This window comes from Oncorhynchus keta, unplaced genomic scaffold, assembly GCF_023373465.1.
Source record: "Oncorhynchus keta strain PuntledgeMale-10-30-2019 unplaced genomic scaffold, Oket_V2 Un_contig_8554_pilon_pilon, whole genome shotgun sequence".
In the NCBI taxonomy this organism is placed as follows: Eukaryota; Metazoa; Chordata; class Actinopteri; order Salmoniformes; family Salmonidae; genus Oncorhynchus; species Oncorhynchus keta.
In genome coordinates this window covers 66,590-77,636 of record NW_026290117.1, presented here as the reverse complement: position 1 = coordinate 77,636, position 11,047 = coordinate 66,590, and the positions used below count along the sequence as shown (strand labels likewise).

At 46.5% G+C, this 11,047-nt stretch overlaps 1 long non-coding RNA gene across 1 annotated transcript; it reads left to right on the top strand.

Moving 5' to 3' along the window:
• The first annotated feature begins 2,405 nt into the window (after positions 1 to 2,405).
• On the top strand, positions 2,406 to 4,385 carry LOC127926869 (uncharacterized). The gene is made up of 3 exons (XR_008125311.1): positions 2,406 to 2,587; positions 3,095 to 3,328; positions 4,360 to 4,385. It is a non-coding gene; the product is annotated as an uncharacterized LOC127926869 (long non-coding RNA).
• The last annotated feature ends 6,662 nt before the right edge of the window (positions 4,386 to 11,047 follow it).

Sequence of the window (11,047 nt, the reverse complement as noted above, 5' to 3'; positions counted from 1 at the left end):
TGATTTGATTTGAAGGAGTTCTGCCTTAAATTAAGTCAGATTGTTTCTCTCACCACTCAGCCCCCCACCTTACATTCCCTCTGGCAGACCAGCTGTGACCCAGTCCTCTCACCACTCAGCCAGGCCAAGGTACCAACTCACATTCCCTCTGGCAGACCAGCTGTGACCCAGTCCTCTCACCACTCAGCCCCCCACCTTACATTCCCTCTGGCAGACCAGCTGTGACCCAGTCCTCTCACCACTCAGCCAGGCCAAGGTACCAACTCACATTCCCTCTGGCAGACCAGCTGTGACCCAAATCACTAGGAGAGAGGAAGAGAAGGATCGGGGGAAAGATGACTGCCCAGATGAGAAGACTGATAAGGACTCAGTTTTAGAGTGGTGAATATCACATATCACATGACAGGAAGAGAGGTTTGACTGAACGAGTAGGAGCGAATGGCATTATGAAGCTGAATATCACATGACAGGAAGAGAGGGTCGACTGAACGAGTAGGAGCGAATGGCATTATAAAGCTGAATGTCACATGACAGGAAGAGAGGGTTGACTGAACGAGTAGGAGCGAATGGCATTATAAAGCTGAATATCACATGACAGGAACAGAGGGTTGACTGAATGAGTAGGAGCGAATGGCATTATAAAGCTGAATATCACATGACAGGAAGAGAGGTTTGACTGAACGAGTAGGAGCGAATGGCATTATGAAGCTGAATGTCACATGACAGGAAGAGAGAGTTGACTGAACGAGTAGGAGCGAATGGCATTATAAAGCTGAATATCACATGACAGGAAGAGAGGTTTGACTGAATGAGTAGGAGCGAATGGCATTATAAAGCTGAATATCACATGACAGGAACAGAGGATTGACTGAACGAGTAGGAGCGAATGGCATTATAAAGCTGAATATCACATGACAGGAACAGAGGATTGACTAGGAGCAAAAAGAGACCGCTCATAAAGAAGTTTCAGATGGCCAAGTTAGTAGTCTATAGACAATATGAATATTTTTATTGCTATTTTCATGTCATCCAACGAATGTAATTGGATTCAATGTTATGGTCAGATTACATGAAAACAGAGCTCTTCGGCCAGGGTTTGGTGTTGAAAGAAGGATGTGATAAGCAGAAAAGAAACCCCCCCACACCTACTGTAAAATATGGTGGTGGATCTTTGATGTTTTGGGTATATTTTGCTTCCATTGGTCCTGAGGCCCTTGTTAGGGTCAACGGCATCATGAACTTTACCCAGTACCAGAACATTTTAGCCAAAAACCTGGTTTCCTCTGCCTGCAAGTGGATCTTCCAGCAAGATAATAGCACATATATTTCACAAAGAAATTGACGACTAAATTTTCGCAATGGTTATCTCAGCCTCATGGACCCCCCATTGAAGAGGACGGTCCATAAGAGCAGACTAGTAGACTAGTGGTTAGAGTGTTGGACTAGTAACCAGCAGGTAGCCTAGTGGTTAGAGTGTTGGACTAGTAACCAGCAGGTAGCCTAGTGGTTAGAGTGTTGGACTAGTAACCAGCAGGTAGTCTAGTGGTTAGAGTGTTGGACTAGTAACCAGCAGGTAGCCTAGTGGTTAGAGTGTTGGACTAGTAACCAGCAGGTAGACTAGTGGTTAGAGTGTTGGACTAGTAACCAGCAGGTAGACTAGTGGTTAGAGTGTTGGACTAGTAACCAGCAGGTAGCCTAGTGGTTAGAGTGTTGGACTAGTAACCAGCAGGTAGTCTAGTGGTTAGAGTGTTGGACTAGTAACCAGCAGGTAGTCTAGTGGTTAGAGTGTTGGACTAGTAACCAGCAGGTAGTCTAGTGGTTAGAGTGTTGGACTAGTAACCAGCAGGTAGACTAGTGGTTAGAGCGTTGGACTAGTAACCAGCAGGTAGCCTAGTGGTTAGAGCGTTGGACTAGTAACCAGCAGGTAGACTAGTGGTTAGAGTGTTGGACTCGTAACCAGCAGGTAGTCTAGTGGTTAGAGCGTTGGACTAGTAACCAGCAGGTAGCCTAGTGGTTTGAGCGTTGGACTAGTAACCAGCAGGTAGCCTAGTGGTTAGAGTGTTGGACTAGTAACCAGCAGGTAGACTAGTGGAAACAGTGTTGGACTAGTAACCAGCAGGTAGACTAGTGGTTAGAGTGTTGGACTAGTAACCAGCAGGTAGTCTAGTGGTTAGAGTGTTGGACTAGTAACCAGCAGGTAGTCTAGTGGTTAGAGCGTTGGACTAGTAACCAGCAGGTAGACTAGTGGTTAGAGTGTTGGACTAGTAACCAGCAGGTAGCCTAGTGGTTCGAGCGTTGGACTAGTAACCAGCAGGTAGACTAGTGGTTAGAGTGTTGGACTAGTAACCAGCAGGTAGCCTAGTGGTTTGAGCGTTGGACTAGTAACCAGCAGGTAGACTAGTGGTTAGAGTGTTGGACTAGTAACCAGCAGGTAGTCTAGTGGTTAGAGTGTTGGACTAGTAACCAGCAGGTAGACTAGTGGTTAGAGTGTTGGACTAGTAACCAGCAGGTAGACTAGTGGTTAGAGTGTTGGACTAGTAACCAGCAGGTAGACTAGTGGTTAGAGTGTTGGACTAGTAACCAGCAGGTAGCCTAGTGGTTCGAGCGTTGGACTAGTAACCAGCAGGTAGCCTAGTGGTTCGAGCGTTGGACTAGTAACCAGCAGGTAGCCTAGTGGTTAGAGTGTTGGACTAGTAACCAGCAGGTAGACTAGTGGTTAGAGTGTTGGACTAGTAACCAGCAGGTAGACTAGTGGTTAGAGTGTTGGACTAGTAATCAGCAGGTAGTCTAGTGGTTAGAGTGTTGGACTAGTAACCAGCAGGTAGTCTAGTGGTTAGAGCGTTGGACTAGTAACCAGCAGGTAGACTAGTGGTTAGAGTGTTGGACTAGTAACCAGCAGGTAGCCTAGTGGTTCGAGCGTTGGACTAGTAACCAGCAGGTAGACTAGTGGTTAGAGTGTTGGACTAGTAACCAGCAGGTAGCCTAGTGGTTTGAGCGTTGGACTAGTAACCAGCAGGTAGACTAGTGGTTAGAGTGTTGGACTAGTAACCAGCAGGTAGTCTAGTGGTTAGAGTGTTGGACTAGTAACCAGCAGGTAGACTAGTGGTTAGAGTGTTGGACTAGTAACCAGCAGGTAGACTAGTGGTTAGAGTGTTGGACTAGTAACCAGCAGGTAGACTAGTGGTTAGAGTGTTGGACTAGTAACCAGCAGGTAGCCTAGTGGTTCGAGCGTTGGACTAGTAACCAGCAGGTAGCCTAGTGGTTAGAGTGTTGGACTAGTAACCAGCAGGTAGCCTAGTGGTTCGAGCGTTGGACTAGTAACCAGCAGGTAGACTAGTGGTTAGAGTGTTGGACTAGTAACCAGCAGGTAGTCTAGTGGTTAGAGTGTTGGACTAGTAACCAGCAGGTAGTCTAGTGGTTAGAGTGTTGGGCTAGTAACCAGCAAGTAGCCTAGTGGTTAGAGCGTTGGACTAGTAACCAGCAGGTAGCCTAGTGGTTAGAGTGTTGGACTAGTAACCAGCAGGTAGCCTAGTGGTTAGAGCGTTGGGCTAGTAACCGGCAGGTAGTCTAGTGGTTAGAGCGTTGGACTAGTAACCAGCAGGTAGTCTAGTGGTTAGAGTGTTGGACTAGTAACCAGCAGGTAGCCTAGTGGTTAGAGTGTTGGACTAGTAACCAGCAGGTAGTCTAGTGGTTAGAGTGTTGGGCTAGTAACCAGCAAGTAGCCTAGTGGTTAGAGCGTTGGACTAGTAACCAGCAGGTAGCCTAGTGGTTAGAGCGTTGGGCTAGTAACCGGCAGGTAGTCTAGTGGTTAGAGTGTTGGACTAGTAACCAGCAGGTAGACTAGTGGTTAGAGTGTTGGACTAGTAACCAGCAGGTAGACTAGTGGTTAGAGTGTTGGACTAGTAACCAGCAGGTAGCCTAGTGGTTAGAGTTAGTAACCAGCAGGTAGTCTAGTGGTTAGAGCGTTGGACTAAACCAGCAGGTAGTCTAGTGGTTAGAGTGTTGGACTAGTAACCAGCAGGTAGCCTAGTGGTTAGAGTGTTGGACTAGTAACCAGCAGGTAGACTAGTGGTTAGAGCGTTGGACTAGTAACCGGCAGGTAGCCTAGTGGTTAGAGCGTTGGGCTAGTAACCAGCAGGTAGCCTAGTGGTTAGAGCGTTGGGCCAGTAACCAGCAAGTAGCCTAGTGGTTAGAGCGTTGGGCTAGTAACCGGCAGGTAGTCTAGTGGTTAGAGCGTTGGGCTAGTAACCAGCAAGTAGCCTAGTGGTTAGGGTTAGTGGTTAGAGCGTGGGCTTGGGTAGTCTAGTGGTTAACCAGCAGGTAGTCTAGTGGTTAGAGTGTTGGACTAGTAACCAGCAGGTAGCCTAGTGGTTAGAGCGTTGGACTAGTAACCAGCAGGTAGTCTAGTGGTTAGAGCGTTGGACTAGTAACCAGCAGGTAGTCTAGTGGTTAGAGTGTTGGACTAGTAACCAGCAGGTAGCCTAGTGGTTAGAGTGTTGGACTAGTAACCAGCAGGTAGTCTAGTGGTTAGAGCGTTGGACTAGTAACCAGCAGGTAGCCTAGTGGTTAGAGCGTTGGGCTAGTAACCAGCAGGTAGCCTAGTGGTTAGAGCGTTGGGCCAGTAACCAGCAGGTAGCCTAGTGGTTAGAGTTGGGCTAGTAACCGCAGGTAGTCTAGTGGTTAGAGCGTTGGGCTAGTAACCAGCAAGTAGCCTAGTGGTTAGAGCGTTGGGCTAGTAACCGGCAGGTAGTCTAGTGGTTAGAGCGTTGGGCTAGTAACCGGCAGGTAGTCTAGTGGTTAGAGCGTTGGGCTAGTAACCAGGCAGGTAGTCTAGTGGTTAGAGTGTTGGAGTAACCAGCAGGTAGTGGGTTAGAGCGTTGGGCTAGTAACCAGCAGGTAGTCTAGTGGTTAGAGCGTTGGACTAGTAACCAGCAGGTAGTCTAGTGGTTAGAGCGTTGGACTAGTAACCAGCAGGTAGTCTAGTGGTTAGAGCGTTGGACTAGTAACCAACACGTAGCCTAGTGGTCAGAGCGTTGGGCTAGTAACCAGCAGGTAGTCTAGTGGTTAGAGCGTTGGGCTAGTAACCAGCAGGTAGTCTAGTGGTTAGAGTGTTGGACTAGTAACCAACACGTAGCCTAGTGGTCAGAGCGTTGGGCTAGTAACCAGCAGGTAGTCTAGTGGTTAGAGCGTTGGACTAGTAACCAGCAGGTAGTCTAGTGGTTAGAGTGTTGGACTAGTAACCAGCAAGCCTAGTGGTTAGAGCGTTGGACTAGTAACCAGCAGGTAGTCTAGTGGTTAGAGCGTTGGACTAGTAACCAGCAGGTAGTCTAGTGGTTAGAGTGTTGGACTAGTAACCAGCAGGTAGCCTAGTGGTTAGAGTGTTGGACTAGTAACCAGCAGGTAGACTAGTGGTTAGAGCGTTGGACTAGTAACCGGCAGGTAGCCTAGTGGTTAGAGCGTTGGGCTAGTAACCAGCAGGTAGCCTAGTGGTTAGAGCGTTGGGCCAGTAACCAGCAAGTAGCCTAGTGGTTAGAGCGTTGGGCTAGTAACCGGCAGGTAGTCTAGTGGTTAGAGCGTTGGGCTAGTAACCAGCAAGTAGCCTAGTGGTTAGAGCGTTGGGCTAGTAACCGGCAGGTAGTCTAGTGGTTAGAGCGTTGGGCTAGTAACCGGCAGGTAGTCTAGTGGTTAGAGCGTTGGGCTAGTAACCGGCAGGTAGTCTAGTGGTTAGAGTGTTGGACTAGTAACCAGCAGGTAGTCTAGTGGTTAGAGCGTTGGGCTAGTAACCAGCAGGTAGTCTAGTGGTTAGAGCGTTGGACTAGTAACCAGCAGGTAGTCTAGTGGTTAGAGCGTTGGACTAGTAACCAGCAGGTAGTCTAGTGGTTAGAGCGTTGGACTAGTAACCAACACGTAGCCTAGTGGTCAGAGCGTTGGGCTAGTAACCAGCAGGTAGTCTAGTGGTTAGAGCGTTGGGCTAGTAACCAGCAGGTAGTCTAGTGGTTAGAGTGTTGGACTAGTAACCAACACGTAGCCTAGTGGTCAGAGCGTTGGGCTAGTAACCAGCAGGTAGTCTAGTGGTTAGAGCGTTGGACTAGTAACCAGCAGGTAGTCTAGTGGTTAGAGTGTTGGACTAGTAACCAGCAGGTAGTCTAGTGGTCAGAGCGTTGGGCTAGTAACCAGCAGGTAGTCTAGTGGTTAGAGTGTTGGGCTAGTAACCAGCAGGTAGTCTAGTGGTTAGAGCGTTGGGCTAGTAACCAGCAGGTAGTCTAGTGGTTAGAGTGTTGGGCTAGTAACCAGCAGGTAGTCTAGTGGTTAGAGTGTTGGGCTAGTAACCAGCAGGTAGTCTAGTGGTTAGAGCGTTGGGCTAGTAACCAGCAGGTAGTCTAGTGGTTAGAGCGTTGGGCTAGTAACCAGCAGGTAGCCTAGTGGTCAGAGCGTTGGGCTAGTAACCAGCAGGTAGCCTAGTGGTTAGAGTGTTGGACTAGTAACCGGCAGGTAGTCTAGTGGTTAGAGTGTTGGGCTAGTAACCAGCAGGTAGCCTAGTGGTTAGAGTGTTGGACTAGTAACCAGCAAGTAGCCTAGTGGTTAGAGCGTTGGGCCAGTAACCAGCAGGTAGCCTAGTGGTTAGAGTGTTGGACTAGTAACCAGCAGGTAGCCTAGTGGTTAGAGTGTTGGACTAGTAACCAGCAAGTAGCCTAGTGGTTAGAGTGTTGGACTAGTAACCAGCAAGTAGCCTAGTGGTTAGAGTGTTGGACTAGTAACCAGCAGGTAGCCTAGTGGTTAGAGTGTTGGACTAGTAACCAGCAAGTAGCCTAGTGGTTAGAGTGTTGGGCCAGTAACCAGCAGGTAGCCTAGTGGTTAGAGTGTTGGACTAGTAACCTGCAAGTAGCCTAGTGGTTAGAGTGTTGGACTAGTAACCGGAAGGTTGCACGTTCAAATCCCCGTTCTGCCCCTGAGCAGGCAGTTAACCCACTGTTTCTAGGCCGTCATTGAAAATAAGAATTTGTTCTTAACTGACTTATTTAAATAAAGGTAAAAAAAAAAAAAAATACAATCAAGTCCTTTCTGTCCACAATGAGACATCAGACACACATCAACTTGTGATTGGCTGGTAAATATGTTAATGTATATGTGTTTTGTCCCTATTTCTGTTTTTTAATGACATTTTTTCGGACTAACAATTAAAACGAATGACTACACAGACAGGACTAGAATTATATATATATATTTATTTAAATGTGAGACTACAGTAGCCCATGGTTACCGCTCCACTGCACATCATCAGCCATTCAAATACAGAACAATGCCATTGATGTACAGAGCAACAATGTAGCCACTCGAGAACATGACGGCATTGTCTATCCACGGTCGTTCCGCCAGCCGGGACCCGACAAGCGCCATCCACTGGTGAGTCCCTCTGCTGTGATAATGAAGCCTGGTGTTACCATAGTAATACATTGTATAAGTACCAGCGCCATTTATGTAACCACCACACTACTCCAGAAGAATCCCGTCTCCTAAATGATGTTGGTTTAAGCCTACAACCAGACAAGCGCCCAAACGGGCCGGCGGGTTCTGAATCCGGTAGACAGAGAGACAGAGAGACACTGCGCGACAGAGAGAGAGCGAGAGAGAGGAAAGGGAGATAGTCAATGGCATTATTAAAGGAGGGGTGGACGCTGTTGATCCTTGACGTCACGCTGTGGAATGGAACGGTGGGAGTGACTTTAGTGCTCGTGCTGCAGCAGCAGGCGGAGATAGAGACAGAATGACGGCAGGCGGATGAGAGGAGCACAGACCCCGTCTGGCGGGCATGTTTATCACACAGGGAAAATTAAAACACGAAACACACAGACACAAAGGACCAGTGGGGATTAAACAAATATTGATGGGAGACAGTGACTTAAAATACACGGTGAGTTGATGCCTATGTGGATGTAATACTATATATATCTGGATATAGTAAATATTTTATGCGGTCATTCTTTTTCCTTCCGTTAGGCAGGTGCACCCGGTTGGTCCGGTAGATTTGCATGTCGAGTCTATGCACGGTTTTGGATTCATTTGTTATTATATTGGCTAGATAACCTATACCGTAGCCTATGATGAGATTGGCAAATGCAAGTGATATTTGTGGAGAATGGTACAAAGAGATATCAAACTCAACAGTGTGGCCTTTATTAAGGTAAACACCGTGTGGTTTTTTGGGGGGGCCAGGGTGAACCGAATGTGATATTTTATAGGCCCCCCCGTCGTTGTTTTTCTGTCATGAAAGGAACAGAGCATTATCGTTTCGTGAGGATGGTAGGACCTAGGCTACACAACGTAGGCTACACGCTCTGAGTAATGTGATGATTCAATTCGAGGAGCAGCCTACATACAGTAAGTAACCTTTAGTGTAAAGACAGTCTCATACAACACGGCAGTCTACGTAACATGTCGTTGAGCATAGGAGTAGACCACGCGTTTAAAAAAAACACACACACACACACACAATACATCCAGAAAATACAATATAGATGTTGTGTAATCACACTCCTGCTAGAGCACGAGACATACCTGATACCTGTCGCTCCATACATTATTTGTAACCGTAATGTGACTTTGTTTATTTATGCGACACAAAACGCACAGATAGGGCCTACATTTAACTGTGCACCGATTTAATACATTATTCGGCCTTCTTTTTGTCGACGACCAGCATCTATAGGATATATATATATATTTATATACAGTATGTAAAACCGTTGGACCATGGGTTATAGGCCTAAGTAAACGATAGGTATCGCTGTGATAATAGTCAGACGTCGTTGTGTGTCTTGAGTTCAGTCGTCATTTCAAATGGCTCCGCGTATCATGATAAAGTAACCCATACTTGTGAAGGCCTTCATTGTCAGGAGGATGTGGTTGCTGGATCACTGCTATGGAATTGCAGTCCTGTTATTTCCTTTCTGTGAAGTGATTGGCTAGCCGCGTTGTTCTGTGACAGTCTATTGGCTATAATGATGCTGGGACATGTCATCGACGTACTCATATTTTCCATTTCGTCTGTCTGTCTGTCTGTCTGTCTGTCTGTCTGTACACCTAGCTACATTGTGTATTCTGGTTGGATGAGGTACCACATAGCTGTTCAAGTGTTGTGTTGTTGTCTAGTATTTCCATAGCATAGGGTTTTGTGAATCTGACGAGCGTTGTGTTTACTATATATATGTTTACACCATGTGTTGATGCTTCACCACCTGAGGCCATCCACCTGACCATACCAGTACCTGGATCCATCCACCTGACCATACCATTACCTGGATCCATCCACCTGACCATACCAGTACCTGGATCCATCCACCTGACCATACCAGTACCTGGATCCATCCACCTGACCATACCAGTACCTGGATCCATCCACCTGACCATACCAGTACCTGGATCCATCCACCTGACCATACCAGTACCTGGATCCACCCACCTGACCATACCAGTACCTGGATCTATCCACCTGACCATACCAGTACCTGGATCCATCCACCTGACCATACCAGTACCTGGATCCATCCACCTGACCATACCAGTACCTGGGTCCATCCACCTGACCATACCAGTACCTGGATCTATCCACCTGACCATACCAGTACCTGGATCCATCCACCTGACCATACCAGTACCTGGATCCACCCACTTGACCATACCAGTACCTGGGTCCATCCACCTGACCATACCAGTACCTGGGTCCATCCACCTGACCATACCAGTACCTGGGTCCATCCACCTGACCATACCAGTACCTGGATCCACCCACCTGACCACACCAATAATGGGTCCACCCACCTGACCATACCAGTCAGTACCTGGGTCCACCCACCTGACCATACCAGTACCTGGATCCACCCACCTGACCACACCAATAATGGGTCCACCCACCTGACCATACCAGTCAGTACCTGGGTCCACCCACCTGACCATACCAGTACCTGGATCCACCCACCTGACCATACCAGTACCTGGATCCACCCACTCCAGACACAAACTATTATGTAATAATTATACTGATTGAATGGCATACAACCTTAGAAATATAATGACTTCTGTGTCTCTGTCTACAACATGGACTCCAACTAGTTAAATATAATGACTTCTGTGTCTCTGTCTACAACATGGACTCCAACTAGTTAAATATAATGACATCTGTGTCTCTGTCTACAACATGGACTCCAACTAGTTAAATATAATGACTTCTGTGTCTCTGTCTACAACATGGACTCCAACTAGTTAAATATAATGACTTCTGTGTCTCTGTCTACAACATGGACTCCAACTAGTTAAATATAATGACGTCTGTGTCTCTGTCTACAACATGGACTCAAACTAGTTAAATATAATGACTTCTGTGTCTCTGTCTACAACATGGACTCAAACTAGTTAAATATAATGACGTCTGTGTCTCTGTCTACAACATGGACTCCAACTAGTTAAATATAATGACTTCTATGTCTACAACATGGACTCCAACTAGTTAAATATAATGACTTCTGTGTCTCTGTCTACAACATGGACTCCAACTAGTTAAATATAATGACATCTGTGTCTCTGTCTACAACATGGACTCAAACTAGTTAAATATAATGACTTCTATGTCTCTGTCTACAACATGGACTCCAACTAGTTAAATATAATGACATCTGTGTCTCTGTCTACAACATGGACTCCAACTAGTTAAATATAATGACATCTGTGTCTCTGTCTACAACATGGACTCCAACTAGTTAAATATAATGACTTCTGTGTCTGTCTACAACATGGACTCCAACTAGTTAAATATAATGACTTCTGTGTCTCTGTCTACAACATGGACTCCAACTAGTTAAATATAATGACTTCTGTGTCTCTGTCTACAACATGGACTCCAACTAGTTAAATATAATGACTTCTGTGTCTCTGTCTACAACATGGACTCCAACTAGTTAAATATAATGACTTCTGTGTCTCTGTCTACAACATGGACTCCAACTAGTTAAATATAATGACTTCTATGTCTCTGTCTACAACATGGACTCCA